At 37.7% G+C, this 20,204-nt stretch overlaps 1 protein-coding gene across 19 annotated transcripts in view; it reads left to right on the top strand.

The window, feature by feature from the left end:
• Positions 1 to 20,204, top strand: part of LRRC4C (leucine rich repeat containing 4C) — a 1,846,189-nt gene that overhangs the window by 786,016 nt on the left and 1,039,969 nt on the right. For 12 of the 19 annotated variants that reach the window (XR_014069612.1, XR_014069608.1, XR_014069606.1 and 9 more), the window contains one exon: positions 2,311 to 2,500. The gene's annotated coding sequence lies outside the window, so the exon portion shown is untranslated. Of the gene's footprint in view, positions 1 to 51; positions 91 to 2,310; positions 4,152 to 20,204 lie in introns of those variants that run through there. The other 7 variants (XR_014069617.1, XR_014069614.1, XR_014069615.1 and 4 more) reach the window with 4 other exon arrangements.

Below are 20,204 nucleotides of genomic sequence, written 5' to 3'. Positions count from 1 at the left end.
GACACGTCCTCCTTTGATCTTGCTGTAGCAGGTACTCAAGTTCTTTGTTCTGAAAAGCGGTGTCATAGTGACTGGAATGCATGAACACAGGTTGTAAGAAGGTTTCAATTTTTTTGAGTCATCTGCTAATTTTTAATAATATTTTCTATATTTAAAGTACTTGAAAAAATATTAAAAGTTCCTAATATCAGGTTTCAACTCCTGCCTTCCTAATTTCACAAAGTTTTTTTTTTTTTGTCTAGACTTCTTTGTATATCACAAATATCATACAAGCTGAATTATGGATACCTACTATGTCAGGCTTGTGATCTCAGTTAATCTCCATACAACCCAAAATGATAGCTATTACTAGTATTAATATTACCATGGACAAATGAATGTACCGGCATCTTAAGACTGAACTCAATCTTTTCAATATCAATTGGGATTCAGACTCACGTCTGAATAAAGATGGTTAAGATGTAAAAGAGACACTGAGTCAAATGTTACTTTAAGTTCTGAACCTATTAAAGAATGGACAAGGAAGTTTTGACTTCCTTAGAAATTCAGATATTTAATTTTATTATTAGAAAATCTGTGTTGAGAAACACACTTGGTACATAAGGCCGAAGCAGATTTCCTATCATCCCCCTAAAACGCCCCTGGCACCTCGTATGGTGAGAGGTATAGTTGCAAGTGGGTTTCCCAGGTGGCTCACTGGGTAAAGAACCTTTCTGCCAATGCAGGAGACGTAAGACACGTGGGTCCGATCCTTGGGTTGGGAAGATCCCCTGGAGGAGGAAATGGCAATCCCCTCCAGTATTCTTGCCTGGAAAATCCCACGGACAGAGGAGTCTAGTGGGCTATAGTCCATAGGATTGCAATGAGTTGGACATGCCTGAAGCAACTTAGAAGACACACACACACACACACACACACACACACACACACACACACACACACACACAGTTGCAACAGGAATAAAGTCTACCTCTCACGTTCCAAGAGCAGATGGTACAGGTGCTCTCATCCTATACAATAGAGCCACTCCTCTTCTTGTGGAAGGGAGATGTTCAGAGGTATAGGACTGGATTCCAGCTAACACCTCCAGGAGAGCCAGAGGTTTATCAGTAGAGGGAATAAATCATCCACCCTGGACATGGCACAGACAGTCTCCACGGCATCTTATTTCTATGAATTGGATTAGTTTCCTACACTTAAGAGTGTTTTGATCATCCATGTAATGAGCTTCATAAGAGTAACAAGTGTGTTAATCAAACCCGGACAAAACCCCAGGAAGCTCACATACTAGGACTGATGAAAGAACATTACACTGGAGGCATTCACCATGGTAGAGGTCCATGCTTTCCATTTTCCACTGTACTCTGGGGGGTGCACCCAGGAGTCTAGTAAATCTAAGCATAGAGTACCACAAAGCTTTTAAGAAACTACTTAGCAAAGTAGTAGTCCCTCCCCCACCATGATTAAGAGCCAGAATCCATCAGCTGTAAGTATGGCATAGTCTTAGCCCCAAGCCTTATTCTGCCAAGTTTGACATCCATAGTCAGGAGAACACAGACCTCTCCCTTGACAGGCTCAGTGTCCCACCGCTTTGTCACACTTGAACATGGCTGAATCAGCAACATCAGAATTTTACTAGAGTTGATTGCTTAAGGATTTTGCTGTAGCTGGTTTCCAAATAATCTGCAGGAGGCCAACAACTTCTTTGGGAGACTGGCATATGGAGAATATGTCTTGGACAAGCCAATTATTGTCAGTGTTGGCTTGATTTTTGTCTTCTTATTACACCATGATGCTTAGTACTGTGTGTTGCAATATGTAACTCTTGCATGAAAGAAATAATACACAGAGGAGTGAATAAATAAATGAATAATTGTGTAGGAAAAATGTATAGTCACTTGGGCTTTCCCTCACACCACTTCTCCATTCCTAATCTGTCAAGAGGTACAAACAGATTCCTAGGCGCTAGTTAGGAGCAGAAGCTTAAATATCTTCTTAAATAAATTTCCCTTCTTTGATATGAAACTCAGAATCACTTCATTGTCAAAGAATCCTTATCACATCAACTATGGAGTCACAGACTATAAAATAATGTTCTCTGACTCTCTTAATGAAAGCTCTTGAGTTTATCTTTTAGTTCCTTTTGAGATGTAATTAAAAAAAACAAAAACTCCCTTTGTCAATTTGTATTTAAAAAATCCTCTGGAATTAAATCCTAAATTCTAATCATAGTTAGCATTTTTGCACGTTTGCTATGTGTGGGTGCTTTGATAAACACTTGACATAGATTATCTCATTTAATCCTCACAGAAACCAAATGAAGTGTTTACTGTCATTATCCCTATTTGGTGAAGAGGATACCGAGGCTCACAGAGAATTCATAACTTGTCCAAAATCGTCTAATGTCAAGTAATCAAGAGTGAATGACCCCGAAGCACACACACCAGCCGAGACCAACCTTGGATTGGGGGGAGAACTTCCAGAGACAGAGAAGCAGCAGGTGAGCCAGCTTCTCAATGCCAGGTGCACAGGGAACCGGTGAGTAAGACATCAGACTTGAAAGGGACCCCAGCCTTGAGCTGCAGGGTTCATAAACTTCATGGTTGGGGGAACACCGGCCCTTCCTCTAGGATGGTTTGGGCCTGAGGTCCAAACTTTGTGGTTATAGTTCTGTGACGTAGCAGGGTTGTAGCTTCCAGCACTGACCGTCAACCTCAGCATTTCTAGAGAGGATTTATATTTTGCTGTGATCAGAGTCCAGGACCCAAGCCTTTTGTTTTGGTTATTGACCTTCAGCTGTGTTCTATCTCGTCAGCATTTTATCAGGACGCCTGCTTAAGTACTCAGTTGCAGCCAGTTTCCATATCTTTGGGTTTTAATTTCCAAAAGATGCTGTTCTTTGAGGGAGTGGGGGATGACAGCTGTCTCTCCGAAGAGCCTTGCCTACTGGGTATCTGTGTCAATCAAAGGAATCCTTGCCTATCACTTAGCTATTACATGGTGGAACCATTATTCAAGTACTGCAGTCTGATGCCAGGGTCTTCCCAGTCTTAAATGATTTGCAATAAGAACTTGATATAACTATCTGTATGTTCATTTCAGGTAGTGTTATAGTCTATAGTATATACTTCTCCTGTCATATTTTTTTCTTTTGTTCTTAGTTGGCCATTTAAAATATGTCTGCATTATCCACCTGTTTCTAACCCCTATAATCACCATTCTGATACTCGGGGCTCTGTTAGAATGAGAGATTTCACTTTGCTGTGAACCATCAAAAGAGAATATGTTGCTGACCGTGGAACTGATAAGACTTATTTACTGGAGTACCTGGGGATGCATGATGGGAGGATCCTAAGAGGTAGAGTTCCTTGAAAGAAATGACAAGTTCAAATTCAGAGTTTGTGACTTTTGTGCTATGTATGGGTCTCTTTAGGAGATTTTAAACTAGAGCTAATAATATTAAGAACTTGTCTTTGCGTCAGTGGGTTATGTGATTACAGTTCTTTGATATTTTGAATTCAATTTGTTTGTCACAATGTCTCATTTCACTCTTTCAAATAGTTCTGACTTTAACTTTATGAATTTATAGCATTTATAAATATGGAATGTATTGACCTAATAGAAAACATCAGTAATATAGTAATGATATCACCTTTACCATCAAAAAAAAGGTTCATGAAGTCAGAGGTGTAATCTGCTTTGTTGATTGCCATATATATCCAGTGCATAGATTCTAAAGCAAATTGTTGCTCAGTGAATGTTTATTGTTTTCATGAGGAAAGTAATAAATGACTCTATTAAATTATTTGAATTGTGCTGGAATTTCAAGGTATTGGTTTAGTTGTGTTTATTTCTTGATTAGAGGTGAAAAGAAGGATTTTTCATACCAAGAATTCTTTGTGTATGAATTGGATGGGATGGGAAATGTGAATCTTTATTTTACTCCACTCAAATCATTTGGTTTTTATTGGTGAAAGGGTTAAAAAAAAAAAAAAAAACTTGTGATTTTAAGTATTTTTAAGGGTGTAGAAGTGTTTATGTGTGTGTGTGTGCACGTGAGGAGGGCACTTAATGACTTGCGAAATACACTCATTTCTTGTGTGATCATCATTGGTTTGGGATACACAACACCCTTCCAAAAAAGAGAAAAATAATGTTAAATAGGAAGGGACAGAGAAATCCTTACTTATGGATCTCTCCATTATAGACAATTATTCCCTATTAATTAAGATGCTAAGGACTTTTTTCCCGATCATATATCCTTGAACAAGTTGCTTCATCTTCCTGTGTGTGATTTCCTCATTGATGGAAAGGGAATAATAATAGGACTGGCACCGTGATCTTGTTGTGAAGAATCAGTGAGTTACTACCTGTAAAGTGCATAGAGCAGTGCCCAGTGCAGAGTAAGTACACAGCCAACATTGTCATTACTGTTATTGCCATATGCTAATGAATAAGACATCACCTTATCCAAGCAACTTACACAGGTCAGGAGGAGATGATCTTTGAGGATGGCTCCAATGTTTCATGATCCTATAGAGAGCCTTTAAGACTCCTTTGTTGTCACAGTGAAAATATAGATCAAATCACACCGAAACACATGTGAGGGACCACATAATGCCCGCTATGTCTTAATAGCCCCTCCAATCCTCTTTGATATGCCTTCAGCCTCTGAAAATGAGCTTCCTTTGTGGTGTTGTTTAAAGGGGAATTATCCCAAGACTGACAGTGGCGGTAGTGAGGAGTATTCCGTGATGGTACCTCTGAAACCTCAGATCATCAGCTCTGCTTGCAATCCCAGTTCAGCAGAGTTTGGAAGGAGCAGAGTGAGGTGAACACTTGATATTTTCTCTTGTCAACGTCATTAAGTTATGGCTTGTGATGTTTCTGCTAGGAAAAAGTATATGGCAATGAACAGTAACTCCTTCAGTCAATGAAAAATAATATGACTACACCTTTACATCAAAACACACATACACAGCCAACAGCCTTCAAGAAGGTGTGAAGACCCTTAGAGTATTAGTTGAAGGTAGTCTTGTGATTTAGATTTCTGTAAACTGACTTTGGTGCCCTTCTCTCTCTTTCCCTGGCCCTTATCCATTTGACTTTCTTCCCAATGACCCGCTCTGTGACTTTCTTTAGATAACTTGAAAATATTGACAGTACAGATGCCAAAGGTGAAAGGGATCTTTATCCCCACTGAACTCCAAATAGCAATTCTCTTTCCTCACTCCCAGAGGAATGCTTGTAAGCTTGTTGGAACTATTTCTGCTGTACTATCAAGTCTGCAGAAAAGAATAATGAACAAAGCCTTTCATTAACTACATTTTAATGAGCTTTGTTAAAAAGTCAACTTACCCCAGTCTCAAACTGAAAATAAAATAAAATAAAAGTTTTTGACTTGGTAAATGAAATACACATGTAAAAGTCAACATATTTTTTTAGTCAAAATAATATGATGGGAACAATGTAGACTCCAAAGTTTGTAGGTCCAATGGCTTTTTTTGAATTAAAAAGTAAAAAAACCCTTATCCTTACAAAACAGACATATACACAAAATGTTGGGTGGGCCAAAAAGTTGCATCAGAGTTTTCCATACCATTTACAGAAAATCTGAACAGAATTTTTTTCCAACCCAAATCTATAATTTTTTTAAGATAATTTCAAGAGATGTATTTGCTGAAGCCTATTCACTCACGTGTATTATATAGAAATGTATAAATCTCAGATTAAAACCATTGCATTAACTGAGGTTATTGCCAGACCCTTGCAATCAGTTCATGACAAGACCCTACATGTGGTGAATGGGTTACAGTTAAACCTAGACCATAGATAGGCCTTTCCTATCTTGAAAACAGATAGTGCCAAGGGTATCTAAAAGTTCGGGGCATTTTTCCTTTCGTTGTGAGAAGGCATGACAATTTCCCCCACTAAACCACAGAAGTTGTATTTTTTACATGATTTTTTTTTAAGCATTAAATGGGTTGAATGCACTGCTGAAGAACAACTGGTTTATTGATTCTTAAAGTAGATGTTTATTGAATACCACCTATTAACTGTGAGCCAGTGTATTAGATATGGGTGATGTAATAAAGGTGACTAAAGTTGATTCTCTAACCTTGAGAAATTCATAGCTACAAGGTTGGGGAAGATAGATGCCCAAGTAATGAAGTTGACTACCATATCCCACATGTGAAATTTAACTGAGCCCTTGTTTTGTCATTGGGTTAGTTCCATTTTTTGATAACTATGAACAGCAATGAGATAAAGATTTGTGTGGTGAAATAATAGCACATGCCTATGATTCTCCGAGAAAACAGCCCAAGATGTGAAATTACAGCCTCAAAGGACCAACAATTTTTTAACCTGTAAATAATTTTTTTCAAGCTAAAATTATGAAAGAGTAGGGCTTTAGGGTCAGACAAACTTGAGTTCAAAATATAAACATCCTTTTGTTGGTTATTGGCCTTGAGCAAGTTGCCTAAGCTCCATTACTCTTAGTTTCTGCCTTTAAAAAAAATGAGAATCATAATACTTACCTTGAAGTACTGCTTAAAAACTGTAGTAGAGCTTAATAAATACTTATTGAATTGCCTTTGTGTTTTTGACAATAGGTACCAGATAGCTGCTAAATCCTAGCAATAAAATTCAAGTATTCTAAATATTTTAGGTTACTGACATTAATTTCTAACAGGAAATGTGCACTATACTGTGTGGTACAGTTGCACTCAATTCATTAAATGGCCTCCATTTCAAAAATCCTGACTCATTGTCCATATAAATAACTTTTAAATTGCTTGGCTCTGGTCTGAAATTTACTCCTAAAATAAAGGAAAGTTGCAGAATTGGATCAAGAGCCAGAAATCTGGGATAAAAATCTGTATTCTTCCACCTATTTCCTGTGTCATGAATCTCTCATTAGTATTTTCATCTGAAAAATAGGAACATAAAGTTACATTTTCTTTCTGCTTCAGAAAATCAGATGAGAAATAGAATTATAAGAGATAGAGGGATGTTTCCTAAATCTCTAAATTGATATTCTGGTATGGCCTATTACTCATAGTGGTTTTAATAATCTGCCATGGATCTTTCTGCTTACTGAAAAAGGAATAGGCATCATGCAAACTGTACACTTCTCTCATGCTTGTCAGTGTATCATGAGTTTTTCATTTTATATTGATGTGGGGCATTGACTTAAAGGATCCAGATTTATTTTTGAGCTCTTGTCAGCGCTCCATAATTAACATTGCCCAGAAGAGAAGTGCTATTTTGCCTCTTGCATTATCAACACAACTGTCAGCAAATAAGGAAGGCATCTTCTTTACCATTATTATTGCTAATGTAAGAAGTAGAGAAGAACAGCTGGATTCTCATCAGTGGGTTGTTAGAAGCCCTGGCATTTAGTTGAAATCTGCTTTCAATTTCTACCTACCTTTCTCTGCTTTAAGTATGTATTCAAAAGGGAAACATCATTTTTATCCCAAAGACTATATTTGAACTCCTAATTTGAGATATTTACAGATCTCAAAGTTGTTTATCTCAGTGTAGCTTTTCCTCCATGACATAAAAATGCAAAGTTAATGTTGATTGCTGAGTGGCTATTTTATGTGTCTCCTTTCACTACTCTATTCTCTCTGTATCCTAAATTCTCTGTAGTGTTATAGTTGGTCTCTGTTCTCCAATTTGGCTTAAATTTATAATGGCAATGGGTAGAAATAATCTTTTAGATGAAGAACTGGAAGGGCTAAAATCTTGCTGCAATAAAAGGGCAATGCTATAGCTCAGTTATTTGCTCTTTAAAAAGGCAAAAAAAAAAAAAGAAAAGAAATCTGTAGCCTCTATAGTTACAGTGTGCCAAATGAGGTAGTCTGTATGGTGATTTTGTTAAATCAGTTTCTTTTTTATACTTCATATGTGGTGGGATCGTGAAATAGTGCATCCGCTTTGTAAAGCAGGTTGGCAGTTTCTCAAGATGTTAAACATATGATTTATAAATCCTGCCTATAGGTACATATCTAAGAGAATTAAGCATTTATATCTCTGCACAAAATTTTGTACGTGAATGCTCATAGCAACATTATTCATTATAAAGTGGAAACAACCCAAATGTCTATCAACTGGTGAATGAATAAATGAATCATACTATATCATAAAATTAAAGAGTATTTCACCACTAAAAAGGAATGAAGTACTGATACATGCTATAACATGGGTGAACTGTGCAAACACTATAGGCAATGAAAAAAGATAAATACAAATGGCCACATGTTATATTATTCCATTTATAAGAAGTGTGCAAACCTGACAGATATACAGAAACAAAAAATAGATTGCTAGTTTCCAAGAATGAGAGGCAGAGGAGACGGAGGAGTGATCGCTAATGGGTATGAGGATTCTTTTCTGAAGTGATGAAATGTTCTAAAATTAGATACTGGTGACCATTGTACAACTTTGTGATTATGCTATTCAATAAAACCCCTGGATTATATATTGTAACAGGGTGACTTTTTGGTATGTGAATAATATCTTAGTAAAGCTCAGATAAAAAGTAACATATATTCATCAATAAAAAAATAGAAATTGGGAATGGTGGAAATGAATGGGAAAATCATGACTAAATAGTTTATCATCTTAAGCCTTTCATATTTAACATTCAGTATAAAATATTTTTATTTTAAATGATTTTGGAATTAATTATTTTGATTAAATGGCTACAGTTTAGTTAACATTTCTTTGTTTCGAGTATAGGTGATTGCCAACTCTTCACTAATATAAAGTTTTTTTTTTCTTTCTGTTTTTAATGCAAACTGGGAAAAGTGTCTGTGGTTACCGATACACACTTGGTATCGTGGTCAGTATTCTAGGACCTGGACATGTACTGCAAGAAATAACTAGCAGCTGGCAGCCTGGTTATCCTAATGGTTGTCCTCTCACCTGGGTCACTGCTGTTATTATAACTCATTGTAGATTCCTACAGACCTACAGTGACATGGCTAACAGTAATTGAAACTGTCTTTCATATACTCCTTATTTGGGGCAAAATGTTGGTGTTCATTTTTTCATCATTTAAAACAGATTTCAAGACTTCTCATAGCTAAATGTGGCAAGCAGGTAATTCACAGTCTTGTAGACAACAAACTCTGGTAGTCTAGGATGGAGAATAGGGCAACAGCTTAGTTGAAAAGCTTCATGTGTCTTTTTACTAATGCAAGATTTAGTACATTTAAGGATATTGTAATGAGATCAAATCAAATTTACAGGAAAATGAACAGATGAGAATAGCAAATGGAGGTCAAAATGCACTTCCACAGTTCTCTGTTACACCAGTTAGATCTACAAGGCAGGGACTTAATGCAAGTTGATGTGTGATTGCTGCAGTTTTAAAAAGATGCAATTCAGTTTACATCTGATTTCATTAAGGCTGTTGAGACGGCACTTGAGTAATTCAAAGAGAATAGAAATGGGAGGGATAGAGAGTGTGTGTACGGAAGTGGATTTTGATCCTTTGCTTTATTGTTATAACACGCGTGGGTCTAGCAACTCTTTAACACGTAGTCTGTTATGATTTCATCTTGAATAACTGCGAGCTAACAGCTTTGCTTCCTAAAGAAGTAATGTGATCAGCCCACTAAACCTTTTGCCATGTGAGACATTCACTGTGTTGTGGAGATGATTCAGAGAGTAGACTTAGACACACAGTCACGGGACATGCTGCTTAAACCAAATTAAAATGAGTGTGCTAACACTTTGTCAGTTTTCATCTCTTCAACCTCATAACTGTTTATAAAAAGGAGACGTTTGTATGAGAAGAGGTCCCAGTTGGGGATTAATGCCCAAGTCTCTACAAAATTTTACGTAAAATAAACAAACATTGTCTTGGAAAGGATAGGATGTCTTGGATAACATAGGATTTGATGTTTTACTAAATCACTTCATGGAATAATTAACACATATCCTGTCATAATTCTATGTGAATATTTATATTATAGAGTTTATACTATATAGAAACTGAGAATCAAAGTGATTTTAACTTCACAACAATCAAAGTGTAAAAACAAGAACTAAGAAAGAAAAACTCAAATCTTGTTTATGAAGCTCCCGTTCTAGCACTATTTGAGAAGATTCTAGAGTGTTAACACATTAAATCCTCTAGAATTAACAGGAGGTGGACTTTGTTATTTTCATTTCACATAGATGAAAGCCAAAGGTCTCAGGTCACAAGCCTAGGTCTTAGCAGATTTGCAATTTAGCGCAACAGGTTTTAAGATTTACATTTTTACTGTAGACCATATATTCTAAACACAGTCATGATGTTGAGAAGATACCCAGCTTTAGCTTTTGTTATGAAGATGGAATCATCACTATCTTGCCGATGTTGATTAGTTTCTTAATGCAACAGTCACCCTCATGTTTTATTTGCTACATGTGTTTTCAAAAAGATAATTCACTCTTTGGTCAGGGCACTGGGAAAGCTCAAAATCAAAAGTAATCTTGATTAGAAAAGCAATGCTGCGGAACGAAAGACTGGCCTTTCTTTACATGCTCAATATCGTTCCTGATGCAGACTCTCCCTCCACACATACTTCAGTCCATACCTTAAAATAAACAGACCAAAAGGTGAAAATTAGTTGGCCTCGTAGTAACTGGGGAAGTATATGAAATCCACAGCATCCACTAGAAGATGACAGACCACTTCAGCCCTCATCCTGCAGTGGAGAAATCAATGAAAAGGCTGTCAGCCTCGTTATTAGAGCACCACCCCTGTCTTTTCTAAATACTGGTCCTTGTTACTGTCTAACACTATATAATTCAAAATTATACATGCACCTCAATGTTCATTGCAGCAGTATTTACAATAGCCAGGACATGGAAACAGTCTAAATGTCGAATGAAAGATGAATGGATAAAGGTGATGTGGTACGTATATACAGTGGAATGAAAGGATATGAAATTAGGTCATTTGTAGAGATGTGGATGGACCTAGAATCTGTCATACAGAATGAAGTAAGTCAGAAAGAGGAAAAAAAAAAAATCATATGTTAATGCACATGTGTCGAATCTAGGAAAAACAGTACAGATGAACCTATTTACAGGGACATTTACAGGAATGGAGACACAGAACAGACATAGACAATGGACATGTGGACACAGCAGGAAAAGGAAAGGTGGGACAAACTGGGAGATTAGGACTGACATATACACACTACCATGTGTAAATAGATAGCTAGTGGGAAACTGCTATAAAGCCCTGGAAGTTCAGCTTGGTGCTTGCTCTGTGGTGACCTTGATGGGTAGGATGAGGGGTTGTGGGGGAGGGAGGTCCAAGAGGGAGGGGATGTATGCATACATGTGGCTGATTCACTCTGTTGTACAGCAGAAACTAACACATTGTAAAGCAATTACAGTTCAACTTAAACAAACAAACAAAAAAAAACCTCAATGTATAAACGATAAACCATAAGACTCTTTCTTTCAGATTTTTGAAGCTCTTTCCCTTCTATATTCTCTCCATTCTTAGGCTGGCTTCACTAGGGCAGAAGGATGGATGCCAACAGCTCCTGAACCTAGAACATTCTAGTTCACATTCAGATACTAGACAGCTTTTCCAGTATACAACTGACAATGATCATTGTGACAAAAAGATGTAGTATTAGTCAGCTCAGGCTGCCATGGAGAAATTTCATAGTCTGGGAGGTGTATACAGCAAAAAGTCATTTTCTCCCATTCTGGAGGGTGGAAGTCCAAGTCCAAGATCAAAGTGCCAGAGAGATTGGTTTCAGGTGAAGCCTCTCCCCTTGGCTTGCAGGATGGCTGCCTTCTTGCTGGGTCCTCATAAGGCCTTTCCTCTGTTCGCACTTCCCACACTGCTGGTGTCTCTTTCTCAAAAAGGCACTGATCCTATTAGATCAGGGCCCCACCCTTTTGACCTCATTTAACCTTAGTTACATCCTTAAAGGTATTGTCTCCAAACACAAGTCATGTTGGGGGTTGGAGCTTCAGCATAAATTTTAAGAAGACACAATTCCCTCTGTTACAGATAAGATTGCATTAATTTTCTCAAATTAATTTGTATGTCATCCCTTGGATCTTTGTAATCACCAGAAGGATGGACAGAGAAACTTTAATAATGCTCATGTCCAGGCCATACCCCAGAACAATTACATCAGAAGCTTCCAGGCCAGGCAAGGGCATAATAAGCACTTTTAAAAAGCCAGGTAATTATAAATTTATATCTAGAATTAAAAACAGAGACTTAAGTTATATAAGACCTATTGGTCCAATGTAAAATGCATAGAATGTTGAAAAGGAAAGAAGAGTTAATGCTGGCTTTGTAAGCATATTATAATGTACTTATAAAGAATATGTACTGAATATTATCCTAATTTTAATCTATACATTATATTGGGGCTTCCCTGGTGGCTCAGATGGTAAAGAACCTACCTGCAATGCAGGAGACCCAGGTTCAATCCCTAGGTTGGGAAAAATCCCCTGGAGAAGGGAATGACTTACCCACTCCAGTATTCTTGCCTGGAGAATTTCATGGAGAGAGGAGCCTGCTGAGCTACAGTCCGTGGAATTGCAAAGAGTCGGACATGACTGAGCGAATAACACGATGCTTTTATTGTTTGATATAGCAATTATCAAACACTGTATACCATAGTATACTTAGAGATGTAAGTAGAAGGTAATAGACAAAGTTTTAAAATCAGACAGCAAGAGTTCTAATTGTGTTTACATGATCTTCACTTTCCTGAGAAAAGTAAGAATGATAATAACGGTGTCCACCTATGTTATGAGATTAAATGAAATTGTACATGCAAAGCTTCAAATAATCCATCAGTATTACTATTAGCAATATAGCAGTGAGATGCGGGAGAACGACAAGTGTCTCTTTGCATTTACCTTCTCTCTAATACTCAAAGATCCCCAAGCTTTGAGATTCAGCAGTGTCCTTGCAAAGCCTAAATTAGCTACATTTTACATATCAAAGTGGAGGGACTTGGGACAATCAAAGGGCATATGGAAATAACAGAAAGAGTGGTTAAGGTCATGGTAGAGATATTGGAGAGGCTTTGAGCAAACTCCTAGCAACTGGAGGTGATTTTTGAGCTCTGTGAGGACGCTGCTAGAGGCCTAACAGAACATAAAGGCAGCTCTTTTTAGGTCACTCCTGTTCCGTTGGAATATTAGATTTTTTGTCATTAATTTTAAGAATCCAGAAACCCAACTTGCTGAGAATTTTCAAGAGATATCAAACAAATGTGTTTTGTGTTGAAGCTGCCCTGTGTTTCTCAGCTTTTTTAACAACACGGTGCAGTTCAGTTTGGCATTTCAATCTGTCTCCTCTTATATTTATATTAGAAAAAAGCAGAACTGGTAGAAATGTTGCTTCTGAGCCCTGAGAATGGTGAAAGGATAAATCTTTTGTTCCCTTCTTTTAGAGATGTTTCCTTTTTCTCTGAAATGTGTGGGAAGCCTTGCATTTTGATGGAATTACCATAAAAAGCTTTTCTGTGTTTTGTGTGAATCTTTATCTTAATTGGAGGTTTAAAAGGGGCTAAAGGGGACTGTTTTCCTGGGTATGTTTCAAGTATACCATGTCTGTGTAGAAACACTGCCCCACTAAGAGGCTTCGTCTTAAATTGTTTAGTGGTTAAAATGCATGGCTTCAGAGTCAACCTGCCTGGTTTGAAATTTTGCTTTTCACATTCACTAGTTTAATTTCTCTATAACTTAAAGATTTCTTATAACTTAAAGATTATTCATCTTTAAAAGGGTAATAATAGTAGGTACTTCATAAAGTTGTAAAGCATTGAGTTTGCTACTGTACAGGAAACAGAATACTTCTGACTCCATGGCCAGCATCACTCTGTGTTAAGGATTCCTAAAGCTTATTTCAAATTTCTTTTGCCAAACCCACTAAAGGCACTCGTCTAAAGTCCAGAAGCAAAAACAGCTCACCTCTAAGCCACAATGGTCTGGGTTTGAATCTTGACTCCTTCACTTAGGAAATAAGCAATTTTAGTCAGCAATCACTAGTGCCTTTGTTGACTCATCTCTAAAATGGGGCAATTGCAAGGTCTCCTTTGTATATTTGTTGTAAAGATTAAATGAAGCAAATTTACCCTGTGACTGAGTTTCAGCCACTATTTCTTACCTCTTGCCTTCAGGATTGCAGTAGCCTCACAACTGATCTCACAGCTTCTGTTCTTACCCATTTATAAGCCACTCACTGTGTAACAGTTTAAATAATTTAAATATAAATCAAATCATGGTACATGATTTATTTTTTCTTTTCTATAATTTTTGGAATAAATGCATATCTTACAGCCATAGTGTATGTGGCATCAAAATAATTTCTCCACACCTAAATTCCCAAGCTTATTCTGAGCACTGTTTACTCTCGTTCAATATATTCCAGTCATGTCTGACTTTTTGCAACCCCTGGACTATTGCCCTCCAGGCTCCTCTGTCCATGGAATTTTCCTGGCAGAAATACTAGAGTAGGTTGCCATTTCCTATTCCAGGGGATTTTCTCAACCCAGGGATTGAACCTGCATCTCTTGCATCTCCTGCATTGGCAAGCAGATTCTTTACCACTGCGCCACCTGGGAAGCCCATTCTGCTCACACTTTCTTGGAACATGCCAAGCTCTTTTCTACCTCAGGGTCATTGCATATGTTCATGCTCACAAAATTATGAGCTCTATAAAGGGTCAGAGGTCCTTTTCCACCTGCACATCTCTATTCAAAGTCACCTCTTCAGAAAGGCCTTTCTTATCATCTAAAGAGGGCAGCCCTCCGGGATGGTCTGTTTCTTACCTCTTCTCTTTAGTAAGTATTGTCAGGCTTTACAATTATCTTGTTTATTTATGTTTTGCATGTGTGTGTGCTTAGTCCTTCAGTCGTGTCTCTTTGTGACTCCAGGGACTGTAGCTTGCCAGGCTCCTCTGTCCGTGGGATTTCCCAAGAATACGAGTGGATTGCCATTTCCTACTCCAGGGGATCTTCCCAACCCAGGGATTGAAGCTGCACCTCTTATGCCTCCTGCATTGGTGGGGCAGATTCTTTACCACTGCGCCATCTGGGAACCTATATTTATCTGTTTGCTTGTGTATTGTTACTCTTCTCTGACACTCACAGGCAGGATCTTATCTGAGTTGGTCATCATTACATTTCATAGTGTCAGGCATATAGTAAGCGCTCAGTAAGTATCTGTGGAAGGGAGAAGAGGGTGGAGGGAAAAAAGAATGATAGCATCAAAAGCATTCTATATATTTTAGCACAATTGAAGGAAAAAAAAATCACATTGTACACACCTGAAATATATTTTTTATATACCATATATACGACAATAAGCTGGAAAAGTTAAAAAAAAATAAAATAGAAAAAATAATAAAAACAAAGATTAAGTATAGGATAGAAAAATTTTCTGGACAATTAGAGAATACCATTCATCACAGAGTCTGGACTCTGGAATGGACTTCTGGGGAGGAAATATGGAGTAGTTCTTTTAAAGCCACAAGGACTATCTCTCAAGAGGAAAGTGGTATCTCTCAAAGTGGTATGGTTTGGCTATCAATCTCTAGATTTTTGCATTCGGTAAGTCCCAGAGCTAGCTGAAAATAACCCACTGTGCAAGGATTTTGGCACCAAATTGCTTCCACCACAATCACACCACACCCAAGATGTTAAGTGTTCAAAGCAGGATATGGCACCCAATCAGGCCTCCGCTGGTTTCTGCAGGCTAGCTGGTCAAATCGGGATTTGGCAGGGCCATCTCTGCCCTTGTAGCTTCCATCATTTCCCCTTTCACTGAGCAGCATTGTCCCTCTGCGGATAATCTGAATTCCTTGCAGTCTGCATCATGGCGCTTCTATTTCTAGAAGACCAGGATGATACTTTCTCTCCAAATCTGTTCTCAGAGGCTCTTGTCTCATTGAAATTGCTTTTCCTGTCTCCACCAGCTGGACACTCAAAAAACATTATCTCAAGAGGACTTATTTTAGTTTTGCTATCCATCATCTGGAGAATTAAAAAAAAAAAAGTGAGGATTCATTCTGATCTGGCAATTGTGTGTGGCTGCTTCAGAGAGAGAGACAGAAGGAAAGAGGGAGGGAGGGTGGGAGAGAGACAGGGAGACCACACCTGGGGAGATGCCTCCTTAATCTCATAAGCGTCACCTCTGAGGGACGCATCCAGAAAACATTCTCCCATGGGCTAACTTGAAGGCGAAGGCATTTTGGGTTGTGAAGGTTGTGTGCAGAAACAGTTCTCAGCGATACAGATACACATAATCAAATTTGATTGCTGACTTTAGGCCAGGTACCATTCTTAGCGCTTCCCATAGACTAGTTCACTTAACCCTCACATTCAACCCAGGAAGAAACCGAGGCATAGAGAGGTGCATGGTATATCTATGGTGACCCATGCAGTTGTGTAGCTGAGATGGTAACCAGATAATCTGGCAGCAGGTGCTTCACCTGTAACCACTACAGTCTATTCCCTCAATGGTGCTATTTTTATAGTTTCTGTTTCTAGGACTGGGTATGTGACATATAAGAACTACCACAGTTATCAAAAAGAAAGAAACATGTTTGCAAATTTATTTTTAAAATATTAATCATCTAAGACAAATAGATTCTGAAAATAAAGTGCTTCCTATTTACTTCCAAGCAAAATTTCAGGCTTATAATTATAATTGTACATCTAAAGTTGTCCACTGTTTGAATCCTTGTTACCAAAGCAACTTCCTCTTCTTCAGCATTTTAGATGAGATTTGCAAACTCAAAGGTTTGTGTTCAATATATTCTAGAATTTTGTTATGAGCTTTCAGGTGTATGGGATCCTCAGAATGACAGATATATAGAGTAAACCATCCATTCTGTTGGCCCAACATCTATCTGTATCCCATTCTTGAAAAGACAGGAGAAGGGAAGATAAAACAGTAGGACTGAGCTGAGTTTAATGATTCCCTGAAGAAATAAGGCCTCCCTTGGTGAGTACACCCCAAGAAGATGATAAAAGTAGTCTGTTTTCAAAGCAAGAGTTTCCAGTGACTTAGAATCAAATATAACAACATTCTCCTTTGATACATTATCAACTAAGTGTGCCTATGCATATATAGTCTGAGTCTCTGAGAGATTCAATTTATTATTAAATAGTTGTTTGGGGAAAATCATCTTTATACTACAGTGCATCTATTTCAGCTTCTTAAAGAAAAGATCAAGAAAAGAATATTGAAGACAACAGCATTTCTATCTCAGCTCTGCTATTTGCAAACTGAAGGAGATTACATCACTAAACCTTAGTGGTCTTGTATCTAAAATGAGAAGACATGAACTCTATTGTAGGGCTGTTCTGAGGATTCACTTAAATATATATATCCGTGTGCATATATATATACACACGAATATGTGTATATATGAAAAGTGATTTTAGTGTCAGCTTGATACACAGAAGACACTCAGCAAATGACAGTTAATAAAAGGAAAGCATTATGTAGACAGTTCAAAAATCCTTAGTTTCAGGCTTCTGGTTAAACTTGAGAGGGGTCAGCAGAATTAACTTTCTCATTAATTGGTGAACTGTTATCTACTCTATGTAAATGGGCAATACAGAGATGGTGTGAAACCCAAATGATTCCCTGCAGTTCTCCCCATTGGCATTCTATGCATCAAACAGAAAAACACGGAGTCACTGTCAGTAGAAGACCAGTTTGGATAAGCTCTTCTCATCACTAAAGTCAGTATTTGGGGCCTTTTCATTGGCTCATTAGTACTGACTCCATTAGATTAGTTAGGAAGTAGAGAGGGAATGAAGTTTGGGGCACTGTCCATTCAGGGAAGAGTTGGTATGTGAAAGGGGACATCTACAAATTCTGGAGGGAGCCAGGGTTGATGAGGTACCTAGAATGGCGCAGACAGATTCATGAGAGGGTAGAGTGTCACAGCTCATTCTTTTACCGCTTTGGTCTAAAAGTTATACTATATTTGTTGGAGTTTGGTATATGTGTGCATGTGTATAGGTGGAGCAACCAAAAGCACTCTGAATGCTTGAAGAAACCCTGTTTAGAACATGACCCCTTCACCCCCCAAAAATGCATAAAAGCAAAACCAATGCGGCTCATTTTTGTATAAATGTTTCTGAATAATGAACTTTTTTTTTTTTTAACAGAAAATTTGCCAGTGCTAAAACCTTTCAAAGAAAGCCAATGTATAATTTCCTTCTGATATGTTTATCAATTTTTAAGTGGAAAAAAAATTATTAGTTAGAATACCAAAGAAAGGGCTTCAGGATTTTGAGTTTGTAAATAGGCAGGTTTTTGTTGGTGATGAGACAGATTCTTTAGATTCTCCAGAAGAGATAATTCGACAACAGAAAAAAACAAAAAAACTTGGATATTATCTTCAAAAACATAGTTTGTTATTTTATTCTAGGGAATCTTTTCCAAGAGCTGACTCTTTCCCATGAAATAAACACATTTTCCTCCCACAGAAGTGAACTTTGAGTCCCCAGGTACAAAGGTTTTGTTTGAACAAGCTTGTAACTGAGGTTTTCTATCAGGACCTGCCACTAGGTGTCATGTTGGGATCGCTTTTGGAAACACAAACTCCCTTAACCAGTTCCAAACAAGAAGAGGCATTTTCTTGGTTAATTTCAGCTACTGTTCAGTTTCTTTAAATAGAGATTCTTACTAGGCACATGTCAACTCTTTGGAATCGTTTACTTTGTCTTACAGGTATTTACAACCGTTTAAACTTTTCACCCCACTGCGCAGACCTCGCAGGAGGTAGACTTGAACTGGGAAGGTTTGACTTAATGGGGCCACAGTTGTAGGGAGAGAAAGATCTCGCTTAGTCTTGTAACCCTCATAATATCCTTTAGTTCCCATAGCCTAGGATACCTGGAATTAACAACATTGACACTGAGCAGTAATCTTTCTCTTATTATAAAACCTGCAGCAGCGATACAGTTGATGTTACACCTAGATAAGTTGTATATGGGGGAGTCTGAAGCTCTACTGGTCTTCATAACATCTCCTCATCCTCTGACTGCCCACCTCTTTCTGTTCACTACCTTCCCAGAGGATGTCTCCAGTACTGTTCTTCTCCTTGGACCATTTGGTTAAGTTGTAAAGAAATTGCACAAATAAAATGATCTAAATTGGAATGTTAATTCTTCAACAATTTGCCAATTCCAGAAACACTATATTTTAAAAGAAGATGGTTTTGCGGGGGCTATATTTTGACTACAGAGCATGGCAGTTCAGCACAATTTAAACTAGATGATGGTGGAGGAAAAAGAATGATTTAAAGTCCAGGGGGTATTTTCCAGATTGTTCTGGAAATATTTTATATAACTACCTGTTCTGTTACAAATAAAGTAAGCTCTGTCTCCAGGCATGCACAGATATTTAGTAATGGTTGTCAATACAAATTCAAGATCCCCCCGCAACCCCTGAGATTAGATGGGTTAACTCTATCTAGATCAAAAAATAAAAAGAGAAATAGTGCCAAAGAAATACCCTGAAGGGAAACACATATCTGTCTGAACCTATGAAAGAGAAGTTATAAGAAAAATGCACAACCGGATAAAATCCTAGAGTAGGCAAATTGCAACAAAATTGTCTCAAGTTGCTAGAATTTGCACACCTGTAGAAAGTCTCCTTATGTTTTAAATGGAATGTCCATTCTCTCCCTGGAAGATTTCTTATTTTTAACACATTTCAGAATAACTCATTGATGCAATCTTTCTTTCAAAAATTATTTAGAGTCATCATCTAATAGTCATCATCATTCTAGGGACTAAAGACATGACAACACCCCTACTTTTGTGAAACTTACATTCTAATTGGCAAAGCAGACATCAAAGAACTGAAAAAGATATATAACATTTCAGAAATGAGAAGTCTATGAAGAAAGCCAAGTGGTATTAAGAGCGGAGACTCACAAGACAACATGGTTTTTCATAAAAGCTTTTATAGAAATAAACACAATAACAAAAATGAGCAAGAAGGTTCAGGCTCATTGGTTGTATAATCTGGAGCTGGTCCCAGAGGCTTGGTTTACTCATCTTTAAAACAGGAATGAAGCTGAGGAGTAAGGAGTGCATATATTTCATCTGCAAACCCTGGAAAGGACCTTTGAGCAGGTGACTTGTGGCGGAGGTTTGAATTTGGAGGAGCCAGCCATGAAATCTGTG

The sequence above is a fragment of the Giraffa tippelskirchi genome, chromosome 11 (genome assembly GCF_054371585.1).
Source record: "Giraffa tippelskirchi isolate mGirTip1 chromosome 11, T2T-mGirTip1v1.2.pri, whole genome shotgun sequence".
In the NCBI taxonomy this organism is placed as follows: domain Eukaryota; kingdom Metazoa; phylum Chordata; class Mammalia; order Artiodactyla; family Giraffidae; genus Giraffa; species Giraffa tippelskirchi.
Note: the sequence above shows the minus strand (reverse complement) of the source record. Positions and strands in the feature narration are given on the sequence as shown.